The sequence below is a fragment of the Cuculus canorus genome, chromosome 1 (genome assembly GCF_017976375.1).
Source record: "Cuculus canorus isolate bCucCan1 chromosome 1, bCucCan1.pri, whole genome shotgun sequence".
In the NCBI taxonomy this organism is placed as follows: Eukaryota; Metazoa; Chordata; class Aves; order Cuculiformes; family Cuculidae; genus Cuculus; species Cuculus canorus.
In genome coordinates this window covers 135,818,227-135,830,058 of record NC_071401.1, presented here as the reverse complement: position 1 = coordinate 135,830,058, position 11,832 = coordinate 135,818,227, and the positions used below count along the sequence as shown (strand labels likewise).

At 41.2% G+C, this 11,832-nt stretch overlaps 1 protein-coding gene across 1 annotated transcript in view; it reads left to right on the top strand.

Moving 5' to 3' along the window:
• Positions 1-7,280: 7,280 nt before the first annotated feature.
• RASSF8 (Ras association domain family member 8) overlaps positions 7,281-11,832 on the top strand; it is a 93,418-nt gene continuing 88,866 nt past the window's right edge. The window contains exon 1 of the mRNA XM_054086185.1: positions 7,281-7,412. The gene's annotated coding sequence lies outside the window, so the exon portion shown is untranslated. The remainder of the gene's footprint in view (positions 7,413-11,832) is intronic.

The window sequence follows — 11,832 nt, the reverse complement described above, 5'->3', positions numbered from 1 at the left end:
CAAGGAATTAGGGTGTTGCACAACAGATTTGCAAGATTTAAGCTGAGAGAAAAATGTTGCCCAAGTCAATAAGTAAGAATCTCCCACCTTGATTCACCAGTAAACTACATACTTCTAATAGATGTAAGAAGCCAAGTTACATAATGTTAAAAGTTCAACATAGAAAACCCTAATCCAGTGAGGATGTGCATAGATCCATAAATACACATGTGCTTGTGGATTGAGCCCCATACAGGCATACAAATCTTTTGAAGATTTTGGACTTAAAAAGGCATGATGTAAAAGGAAAGGGGGGGGGGGAGGGGCAGAAGGAAACTTCAATCTGGATAACAACCAGTTTACAATGAGCATATCTGAAACCTTCTCACAAACCTGCATTTGCTATTCTCTTTGCTCTTTTCCATTTGTGTCTGAAGTAAACCAAAATTGAAATCTCTCCAATGAAAGTGCTCAATGAGAGGCAACTACAGGTAAAGCTAAGAAAGAGCTTTTCACAGCTCTGATTTCCAATAATTTATGTGTAAGGCATCTAACTACCTAATTATCCTAAAATAGTCTTCCACTTTGTTTCTCTGTGTGGATGCTGGATGCACCCACAGGTCATAAGGATCAGAAAATTAGCTTTTTGTCGAAAGGATGTATTTTGCCTACTCATGTTTCCCAATTGACGGACCACAAAAGCAAGGAATGAGACTGAGAAAAAGACTTTAGAAAACAACAGGGAAACTGTTAATCTGAGGAATTCATGTTAAATGCAGACCTTGCAAAGCAAAGCATCAATTTTTGCTGCCACAGATTTGTTAGGATGACCTAAAACATCTATTATAAAGTTTTGAAGATCTGTTGTAGAGTCATGTTTTACTGTTCATTCCCAAGCTTTTCCAAAAATCCATGAGAAGTAAAAAACTCTTCTTTTTTCCCATGAAAAATTCTTAGTATGGAAATCTCAGAAGCAATACTTTGTTCTAGTCTTTTTCCTTCTCCATTTTGATGTGTGGTTTTGAAAGCCCTCTAGGCATCTATTCGCATTTTCCAGAAGCTTTGGAAATCTGGCTCTAACTTACAAAATGGGGCTTATGCTCTAGAATTACAGAAGTGTTTTTGAAATTTCGCACTCTTTGTATTTTAAAGTATGTTAGACTTGACTTTGCCTCTTCAGGGGTCAGGTAATTCTCATTTTCAATGGAGATGAAGTACTGTGCAGTAGGCAAAATAGAGGTTTTAGAAATTACAAGAGCAAAATATGAAAGGTGTTTAGTATGTCTTTTTATGTTCATGATAGAAAACTGTGCATAGTAAAAAAGTAGGCGTGTCTTTTGGCATACTTTTGCCAGTTTCACGGAAGAATAACTGTGAATTATAAACTGTAAGTGAATATAGTTATAAGTGGATTTAAATACATTGCTTATAGAACCATACCTGACACTGGAAATTACAAGTGTGCTAAACCAAAAGCAACAGTACCACAATTGGCCTTTCAAATATTGATGGTTTGCGAGCTTCATGGAAAGACATCCTAGTACCTTTGTATTACACCTGGAGAGAGAGACAATTCCTTTATGTTTTACACGAAAAACAAACAAACATCAGAATCACAAAGATTCTACAACCTTTCTGTGTATTCCAGAAGAATATTCTTGTCTAAATGTCCTTAATTAGAGAAGAGCACAGTTTTCCAGACATCAAGCAAATTAACTTCTACATGAAACATCACACCAAGTGCATGTTTCCAGGTTTGCAAAATAAAATCTTTCAAGCCAACTACTTTGTCCTCATCAATGGACTTTTTTGTTGGTTGTGAGGATTTTTCCTATGCTAAGCCATCTGTTCAACAGAAGACTCATTTTAGGTAGCTTGGTTTTCAGATAGCGTCTCAGTCCTTGGTTAGTGTAGTGGTACTGTCACCATTTACCTTCTCTAGGGAAGACAGATGTGAATTTCAGTAGGGTTGTTTGGTTTAGCCCATATCTGCCCATACTTTATCAGAGCTGTAGTAAGTCATTTGCTGTCTTCTAAATTGCTTGAGATTTATACTGATACTTCTTGCCAGGGTTTGGCAGAAAGATGATGCAAAGTATTATTACTTGCACAGAACATAATAGGCAAAGCACTTTGTTGTCATTCACATTAAAATTAAGTGTCTGAAGACCAATGTTGCTAATTTCTCCTCCCATATCTTATGACATTTAGATTTCCTCTTATTTGCATTTTGGCTTTGGAACTGTCAAGTTTCACGCCTTCCTCGCTTTTCTTTGTAACCATGACAACTATAAACTTACTTTTTCTTCTAATTAAGACTCTTGTGCAGAAGACAGAACTTTAAGAAAAATTCTTTATAAGTTTTGTTTTATAACTGATCATGCCAGATAGCTATTGAATTAAACAGGTCAGTGAAAGCTTCTAAACCTGGTTCATAATTATTCATTCGGATCTTATAAACTTATGGCTAATGCACAGGGGTGAGGTCTGCTCGTAATGTTTCACTCCTCTGAAACACACCTCTCCTCCAGAGATTTCAGCATATTCCTCTAACCTGAGTGAACCAAACTCTCCCTGAAGGAAGGAGATATGACTTAATTAATCAAGGACAAACAGAGGAAAACATACATTTATTGATTAACATATAGAAGCAGGCTTACTTGATTCCCATTCCTATGCATTGAGCAGAAGAGCCACACTCTTAAGTAATGAATATCTTGCCTACTAGAACTGTTAACAATGTTTGAACATATTCATATTGTGCTGGGAGAGTCACCAGGTAGTACCGCTGGTACTAACAGCAAAAATAGGAGTATAGGATCACCCTGGTTACTTTTTCAAGGCTAGTTCCCTAATTAACATGAGTGGCCAGGTCAGGAAGAATGGGGGAGGAATCTAGTTGGGATTTTTCTGTTTGTTTGAGCTGATTTGGATTTCTTCCATGGAAGTGAGTCTTAAAACCTGCAATTCTCTGGGAGCATCCATAATCTACTGTGTGAAATGAAAAATGGACACATTTTGCATCTTGGAATATCAGTCTTGTGGATTTCAACCATTTTAAGACAAAGATTGCATTTTTCTGTGTACCTAAGCCAACATATCACTCAATAAAGAGCAAATAACAAGGCAAGATCTAAAAATGCAGAGGAGAAACAGCCAGGAAATATTGCATTTCAGTCTCTGAGAAATATTAATTGAAGAGAATAATAAAACTAAGAAGAAAGAGCTTGAAGAACGCACTTAACTTAAATTCTAATCTGATGTTTGTTTGCTCCCCCTCAATTTCAGACAGCAGCTCTATTTAAAAAAAAATAACAGCCTCTTGAAATGTTCATTTTAGAGTTAAGCAAATACACATCAAGACATAAATTAACCCTACTCCAAATGAGGTTGTTTTTCTGCTTGTTGAGTATCAGTTCAGATTTATTTGCTATGGACCAAATTCAGCAAAGTACTTAAGCACATGCATAACTTTGATCATGCAGGCAGTCCCACTGAGACCATTCATATGCTTAAATATATGTACACAGTTAAATAATTTGCTGAATCCAGATCTACTTTATTTTTTTCTTGAGAAAGCATTTGCAGAGACAGAGTTGTTTTATTCTGACCATGAGGAGCTTACTGCAAATACATGATACTGAAAGCTGCATTGATTACTTGCAACTGGTCACACAGAGCTGTTTGTTCTCAATGAGCCTGATTTTATAGCCTGGATTAAATTTAAAGAGCCCACAGAGACGTTGGGTTTCTCAAGGTGAAATGACAGTGGAAAGGGCAGTGGTAGCTGAAGATAGATAAAGGAGAGAAGGAAATTAATGAACCTCGGAAATATTTTCTTCCTAGTTTTGGTCAAAAAGGTATAATTCTTGGGAAACTTACATAACCAAAAGCCATGTGGGCCTATTTTCTCCTTTTTTTCCCTCATTATGAACATACGTATAAGACTCTCTGTGTGTGTGGTGTGGTGCAAGGAATTCCCTGTGCACTACTCAACAGTAGCATCAAAATGGCATCTTACACCCTTCCTGGGATTCTTTAATTACCTCTTTGGCAAAAATGAAACAGACTCTTTATGGGAAATATACCTCTCGAAACACTAACCAGTGACACAGATCTTAAAACATTGCTGGCTAGATCCTCAAGATTTCCACATGAAGGTAAAGATGTGCTTAAATGTTTTGCTGAATTAGAATTCCTACCCTTCTCCAGGAGCACAGGAAAGAAGGACTGACTGAACGTGGATAAATCACAAATCATTTAGGATTACAATTAATTTAACTTAAGTTACAAAGAGCCTGGAGTGGGCACCAGCAGCACGAACTGAGTGCCACAGCAGAGACATCCTACGATGGAACAAATCATGTCCTTAGCTGGTACAATTTAGTATGGCTGCATCATAACTTCCTCACTAATTTTCTGGGAAAATGAAGTATCTTGTTCTTTCATATCCGTCAAAGAACAACTAGGCTGCTATGTTACATAGAGGGGTATTTGCACATTTTTAGCCCTATTTTATGCCTGGATTTCAGGCTAATTTTCCTCCTTTTTTTCTTAAATTACCATTGTTATCTTCTCAGTTGGAGATACCCTTGGCCAGCTTCTACATTTTTATGCAATCCCACCAACACAGAAATTTGACTTTCTCATTCTGCCACCACTTAATTTTCCCAAAGAATTAAAGTCTTTATGTGAAAAATCACTCTCGGAAATGCATTTGATGCCCTCCCTGGACATACCAGATTATTAGCCCATGCCAAAATTACTCTGAAAATTTCGCAAATATTATTTTGAAGCAGCAGGAATGTTTTCTTTAGTGCCTTCATAAATAATATACAAAAGGGAAGTTGGAAAAATAAGATATCGGAATATTAAAAATGCCAATGCTTTTTCTAGCTACAAAAGCTCTGTCACAGCCAGCAAGTGAAATACCATGCCAACAGTAAGCACAAACATTTTATGCCTTGTTATGCATGTTCTGAACATCTTCACCAGAAATGTCGTAATTATGGCCATTAATTTCTGCTCTATAAAAGGGTGATTTTTATTCACTAATGTAAGCTTTCTAACAGAAAATCATCTAGCAAGTGTATGATAATTATTTGTTGGGTATGAGAAACTAATTGGCAAGCTAGGTTTCAATAAAGAATGTGCTGTTTGGTGCTCTGGCTCCCAGTTCTGCTGAATACCTGGAGCGGCAAACAATACAAATTCAATGACTTATTAAGTACTTGTTTTTAGTAAAGCATTAACTCACTGAAAAAGGCTTTTCTCCTACTAATAACTTGCCAGGTCCTATAGTTTCAATAGTTTCCCCTTCCTTCATAAGACTCCCTGTGAAGCCTGGATTTTGAGCAAGGATCTTCCCTGAGTTTTACAACTCCTGTTGTGTCTACAGGCTTCATGGAAAAGAAAGACACACACAAAAAAAGGAAGCAGTGGTATTTCGAGCACAGTCCTTCCTGGGATGTTTACAGGAATATCTGGTTAAATATTTGCATCAAACAATCTACCTGGAAAAGACATCCCTTTTTCACACTTCGAAGTTGTCTGCTGACACTCTTGAAAGTCATAGTAAAAAATACTTAGTGCAAACGAATCTCATCCAGTAGATTACAGGAGAATTGGTCATCAGCATCATTTCTTTCTCCGGGAAGTATTCTTGTTGATTTTTGTCAGTCACTTAATAAGGTGAAAGGTGGTGTGCGTAGCTGACCACATACACCACATGCTCCCCAACAGATTCATTTGTCTCTCTTCCTAACCATACCTAATTTCACGTTGCGTCTTTCTCACATACTGTTACTCTCCCCATCTAAAGGAGCAAAGGCACAGATACAGGTCAGAACTAGAAGCCATGAACTTCTTCTGTAAAGAAGACTTTTTTGTCGGGAAATTTACATCTTGCAGGTGTGCTTACAAAATCATACTCACTGGTATAAAGCCATGAAGGAAGATGTGACTATAACCCATGATCCAGACCCACCAGAAATATTTGTAGAAACATTTCCAAACCCAAATCTGGCAAATGTTTATATGATTGCATTTAAATTGGAGCATGCATAGGCTCTTGAAAATGCTCTCCATGTAGCATCAATGCAGAGTCATATGGAAGCAAAATCCTGCTCTTATCTAAAGGTACAGGCTTTAAAAACAACTAAAACTGAAAAAGACAAAGTGTGCAACACTCAAAAGCCCGCAAGTGGAATGGTATGGGACTATCATTAAAACAGAGATAACACAAAAACCTTGTATCTTGATGAGACTCTCCCTTAAATGACCAGCGTGCCCTGATCTCTGAACGTGGGGCACAGGAAGTTTGCGAAGGGCCACCAGCCCAGGGAAGAGCTGGGAGTGACGACAGCCGTGGTGTTGCTGCTGCTGGTGCCTGAGAGCTGACCCAGCAGCAAACGTTTGTGGAGAGTGAAAAATGTCTGTGAATCACAGCTCTGAAGTTCTTTCGAATAGGTTTGACCTTTTTTTTTTTTTTTTTTTTTTTAAGGAACAGTCATTTTTCCCATTCTAAGTTGCACGGACACAAAACTGATTAGAACTTCTTATTTAAAACTTTCTGCCCCAAATAGCCTCCTGCTTAGGAGTCCTTGCTGCTTTGAATGGAGTTTTTTTTTCGGGGAATTTTCCATCATCAAAACCCAAAGCAGAAACAATGGAAAACACTGACTGCTGGCTTTCCACATTTCAGTTAAAAATAAGCACCAAAGGCATTCTTCCTTCTTCCAGAAACAATAGAAAAATCTCAGGGAAAACAGCACACATCCAGAGACACACAGACACACACAGACAGACAGACAGCGAGACAGACACACCCACTCTGAGACGGACACAGAGACAGACAGACACACACAGAGACACACAGTCAGACGCACAGGCACACACAGATACACTCAGACAGACACACGGAGAGATACTCAAGAGAGACACATACACACACAGACACACACACAAGACACTCAGAGACAGATAGACACACACAGAGACAGACACCCACAGTCACTCAGAGACAGACAGACACTCGGAGACAGACACACAGACGCACGCCCAGGGACACGCGCAGGTCTATGCCCCATCCAGGGCTCTCCCTCCCTCGGGGCCGGAGCTCTGCACCCGCTGCCCGGTCCCCGCCGGCCGCTGCTCTCGGCCAGGCTGCATCGCCCTCCATCCCCTCCGCGGCCGCCGCCCGTGGGAAGGACGCGCCCTCGCCTGTAGCGGCGGGGGCAGCGGCGGCTGCGGCTTTAAGAGCTCCCACAATGCCGCGCTGGCGCCCCAGTTCCGTTACATGCCTCTCCCGGTGAAGGGGAGCGAGGGAGAGGCAGGAAGGAGGTGGGGGCGCCCGCGGGCGGAGCCGAGACCCGGGGGCGCTGCCCGGGGAGCGGCGGCGGGACGGGAACGCGGCAGCCGCCGCCGGGTGAGCGGTAAGTGCGCCTCCAACTCCGCCGGAGCCACCTTCTCCTTCCCTGCTGCTGGCTCCTTCCTTCCCGCTGCAGCCCCGCTCTCCCCCCCGGGCTGCGGGGTTTGTCACCCCGCTCCGCCGCCTCTCCCCTTCCCGACAACTTTCTCGTCCCTGCTGCCCTTTTCCCACCTTCTCTCGGATTTCCCGGTTTTGGGGTTCGTTGTTTTTTTTTTGCTCCCCCCCCCCCCCCCGGGCTCCCCGTAGGCATCTTCCTTGCCCGCTCGCACTCGTCCTCTCGCTTCTTCCTTCGCTACTTCCCCAGCTCCCTCCGGCTTTTCCTCTCTTCTGGTGTTTTGTCTTTCCCCTTCCTTCGGGCATCGAGTGGATGAGTGAGGGATAGTTCACTGTGTCCTTGGGAAAGGGAGTTCAGAAGCTACTTTTCTCAACGCGGCGAAATCCTGGGTAGTAGTTTCTTTTATACCCTTCCTATTTTTCTTTCTTTTTTTTTTTTTTTTTGGAGACTGTTTGTTTTGATTCTTTTTCCTCCCCTCCTTTTTCTCCCCCCTCCCTTCTTTTTTCCCTCTCCCATTTGCTTCACGATTAATCTCTCGTATTTCTGCCCCAATCCCTCCCTCTCTCTTTCTCTCACCCAGTAAGAAAAAAGAGTAAAAGAAAATCTGCTTTGCCAGCAGGGAACGTATGAGACTTGTCATTTCTTTATATTTTTTGTGGGGAAATATTGATGAGTAAAGCTTAACCAAATAGAGTACAGAAGGACGGTACGGAGGCATGAACTTTAAAGGGTAGGAAAATGGATTCTACTCCTTGGTTTCTGCAGCTGTAAAGGTATGGCTGGGAAGGGCTGCTCCGGGGTCCGATTTGTGGCTGTAGCACTCCGGTGTGTGCCAACCTGGTTTCTCTTCAGCACGGTGGCAGTTTCATATCCTATCAGAGCAGCGTCCTGGAACTGCAGTTTGCTATTGCTCGTGGATTTCGTCAGTGAGGAAAATCAGGAGAGGAAGGTTACAGACGGGTGGTGCCCCTTTGGAGTTACACCTGTCACGCCTCCCATCCGGAAAGCGCAGAGCTTTTGGAGGTTGACACGTGAACAAAATTGCTGGAAACGCCTTAAATCCCTATCAAAAAGTGCTGTCGTGTGGTTTATGAAGTATGGTTCGGAACTCGTAAGCTTCTGGCTCATCTCTAGTCAGCATCACACCTTACAGTTAAGTATGTGCCGGTCTCTGGAGAGCGAGTAAATCAATTGCCTAATGATTTCTGCAAAGACACCTGTTTAAGGGTTGTCAGGCTCCCCTTTAATTGTTTTTCGTAGTGGTGTGATTGTGTTGTAAAGAACTGTGTCTTTTTCTGTAGGGAATCTGTACTTCATGAACAAAATGTCAACTTTCTCGGTCAGAAGGAAACTGTGGATCTTGGTTGTGTTACCTCTTGATAGATACCGTTGCAGAAGACCACAAGTTTACCTGGCTAAATTGCAAATTAAATAAGCCTTAGTTCTTCCCTCTTTCTTAAGAAGAGAGAGGTAGAGTTTTCTTTGTTGGTATCTAATTAGAAGGTAGGCTAGACATTAAACTAGCAGTACTTTGTGTCTTACAGCAAAAAAATGATTTGGTATGTGATGCATTGCTGAGAGCACTGAAATGACTGCTTGGCTTTCCTAATGTTTTGTTGTATGCCCTTTAGGACAACTCAGGGAGTTAAGGTAGTTCACTTATTACACTTAAGTAATCTCTGTGTCCTTCCCCACACCCATAAGCCCAATGGAATTTGATCAGTTTTTTTTAATTAGTATTCTTATTTATCTTTCCTGGAGATGAAAAACTTTGCGATGGGGGGGAAGTAAAACTTATTACTTCTGTCCTTCTATTTTAGCAAGACTGTGTCTGGAAGCCCCACTAATAATTCTAAAGAGACAAATAAAACTGATTAGCATCACATTTAAAAATCCTTTTGGGGGAAGCCCTGAAAAGGAGCATGTTAGATTTGAAGATGATTTGAGTTGCTGAAGTGGAGAGCTGAGCGTGGAGGATGGTGGGTTCTGTTCCTGCTTTCTGCCATCCTGTAGCAGTGTGATGTCTGCTGAGCTGCTTTCCTGCCTGCATAGGATGTGGAGATTTTCCTGAATCTCTTGTAAATGATTTTACAAATGGTTTTAAGAATAATTTCCTGTAAATGTATTACTCCTTGTTTAGTTGTGGTTTTGAATGATGGTCAGGTGGTAGTTATGCTTGTGCTGATATTCATTCTTTGAAAGCTGTAAAGTGGAACTCTTGATGATCGCTGTTTATTTTGAGAGTGGCGTGAGATTTTTTTGCATTGCCGTAATGGTTTGGAGACTAGAGCTATTTTTATCCCTTGTGTGTATCTGACAATATTGGTGCATGCTGCTTCCGTGGTACCTTAATAGTCTGCCTCAAGATGAATTTGAAGGCCTCTCCAGAAAGAAAGTCTTATTACAGGGTGGAAAACTGTCTTGTGGGGACTGGGCTGAGGAGCCCCTCAGTGTGATGCATGCAATCCTGGTATGTTTTTCTGAGCTCTGTAATTATGAGATTGGTTTGGTGTATGTGTGTGTGTGGTTTTGTTTCCTTCCTAATTTTAGGTTTTTGCCTGAGTTTTTAAGTCTTTAAGATCTCTATCTTGAAATTAAATGTAAATGCTGTGTGGTTTTCTAAGGCTTTTTTGAAAGCTCAGGTTTTCTTGTAATTTTTTTCATGCTGGGGTTGGGACTTCATAGCATAATGGGTTGTATTATAATCTCAGTGCTTGCCTTCCTGTAATGTTTGAGACTTGTAAAGTTTGTAAATACAAGACTAACCTCTTGCAGGTAGTTCTTTCTCCTCAGTGAAAATGAGAGACTTTATTCTGTAGCTACTTGCTATTGGGGCACCTGCATCAGCTTTGGGTTATAGCTTGCTGTCCTTGGGTATGTATGTGCACAGAGCTAGCTCTGGGCTTCTGAATCTGGACAGTCACTCTAGTTTCAAATTCAGTTTCATAAATAACTTACTCTTTCTACCCATCTTAATCCCCTTCAAAATGTGTGGTGACGTCGCAGCTTTGGTGAGAATAGTTTTCCTGGTTGAGGAGAGGATGGTTGTGCTCTCTCCTGTTCTGAGGACTGTCTGTCATCTTTCTCTACTGGTAAAGTATGGGGAGGGGGAGACTGGCCTGTGTGTGCTGAGCGGTGCTGTGCTGCTGCTTCTCTGTTCAGTTTGTTACCCATGAAATTGAGATCCCCGAACTTGTCCTGCTTGGGAAAGGAAGGTGAGTTTGAATTGTGGCTTATAGGGGGCTTGTCACATCTGCTATGGGGACTGCAGACTGAGTTCCCCTGGGCTGTTATTTCCCTTGCATCTCTGTAAGCATCTAGTTGTCTTTGTGAAAAGATACATTCATCACTCCCTGTAATTATCTGAGAGGACTTGAGAAGATAGGCACTGTAAGCTTTTAGATTAGAGGCACTTGAGAAATCCGGTTAATTCACCTTTTTACTTTTCAGCTACTCCTTAAAGGGAAGAGGAATCTGTTTACTTTCTTGTCATGCTTGGAAAAAGGGTTTACCCACAACAAAAGACATTGTAATGCTTTCTATAGTCTGGGATTATTGAACAAAAGCATCTTGCTGTGCAATATTGTTGCTGCGCTCAATGTTGTATGATAACACATGTTTCTCAGCTGTTGTTGATTCCTCAGTGGCACAGACTTCAAAGGAATGTTCTGAAAGAGAGCCGTGGCCAGAGGAAAAAAAATGAGTTTTGTTCCAGTGGCCTGTACCATCCATCTGTTTAAATACTTTGCTGAACTATTCCAGAGAGCTCAGGCATCCAGTTAGGGCTGACAAGCAATTACAGCTGGGAATGGAGCCTACTGCAAAGAGACCACCTGCCGAAGGCTTAAATGGTGCCTCCCCTGTATGGGTCAGAGCTCCCCTGCTGTCCAAGCCAGTGAGAAGAGATAAAGCTCATCACTTGGGGTATCTTTCAACATGACATTGTTTAATTCCTAATGCTATTGAGGATTTATTTATTTTTACTCTCTGTGCTATCTTTAGCATGAGAAGAATAGTAATGAGGACAGAAGGTCATCTCTGCAGTCTCCCCTTTGTGTGTAATACACTAGGTCTGTCATTTAAATGGGTAAATACATATTTAAAAAAAATAGTGAATTCTTTTCCCAAACACATGGCATATTAACCAATCACTCAAGTGTTTGCAAAGCTAGCAATTTACATTACTGAATTAGTTTTGGTTCCAAAAAGTTACTAGTAAAGTTAAAAAGGGAGCCAATTACGTTGTGCTGTTTCAGATTGAGTTGGGGGAGATAGTCCATAATTCAATCCATGGTAACAAATAAAAACTTGTGTACTTGTGCGTTATGACATGGTGGGATGCTGCCAATTCCATGTGTTTACTTAAATT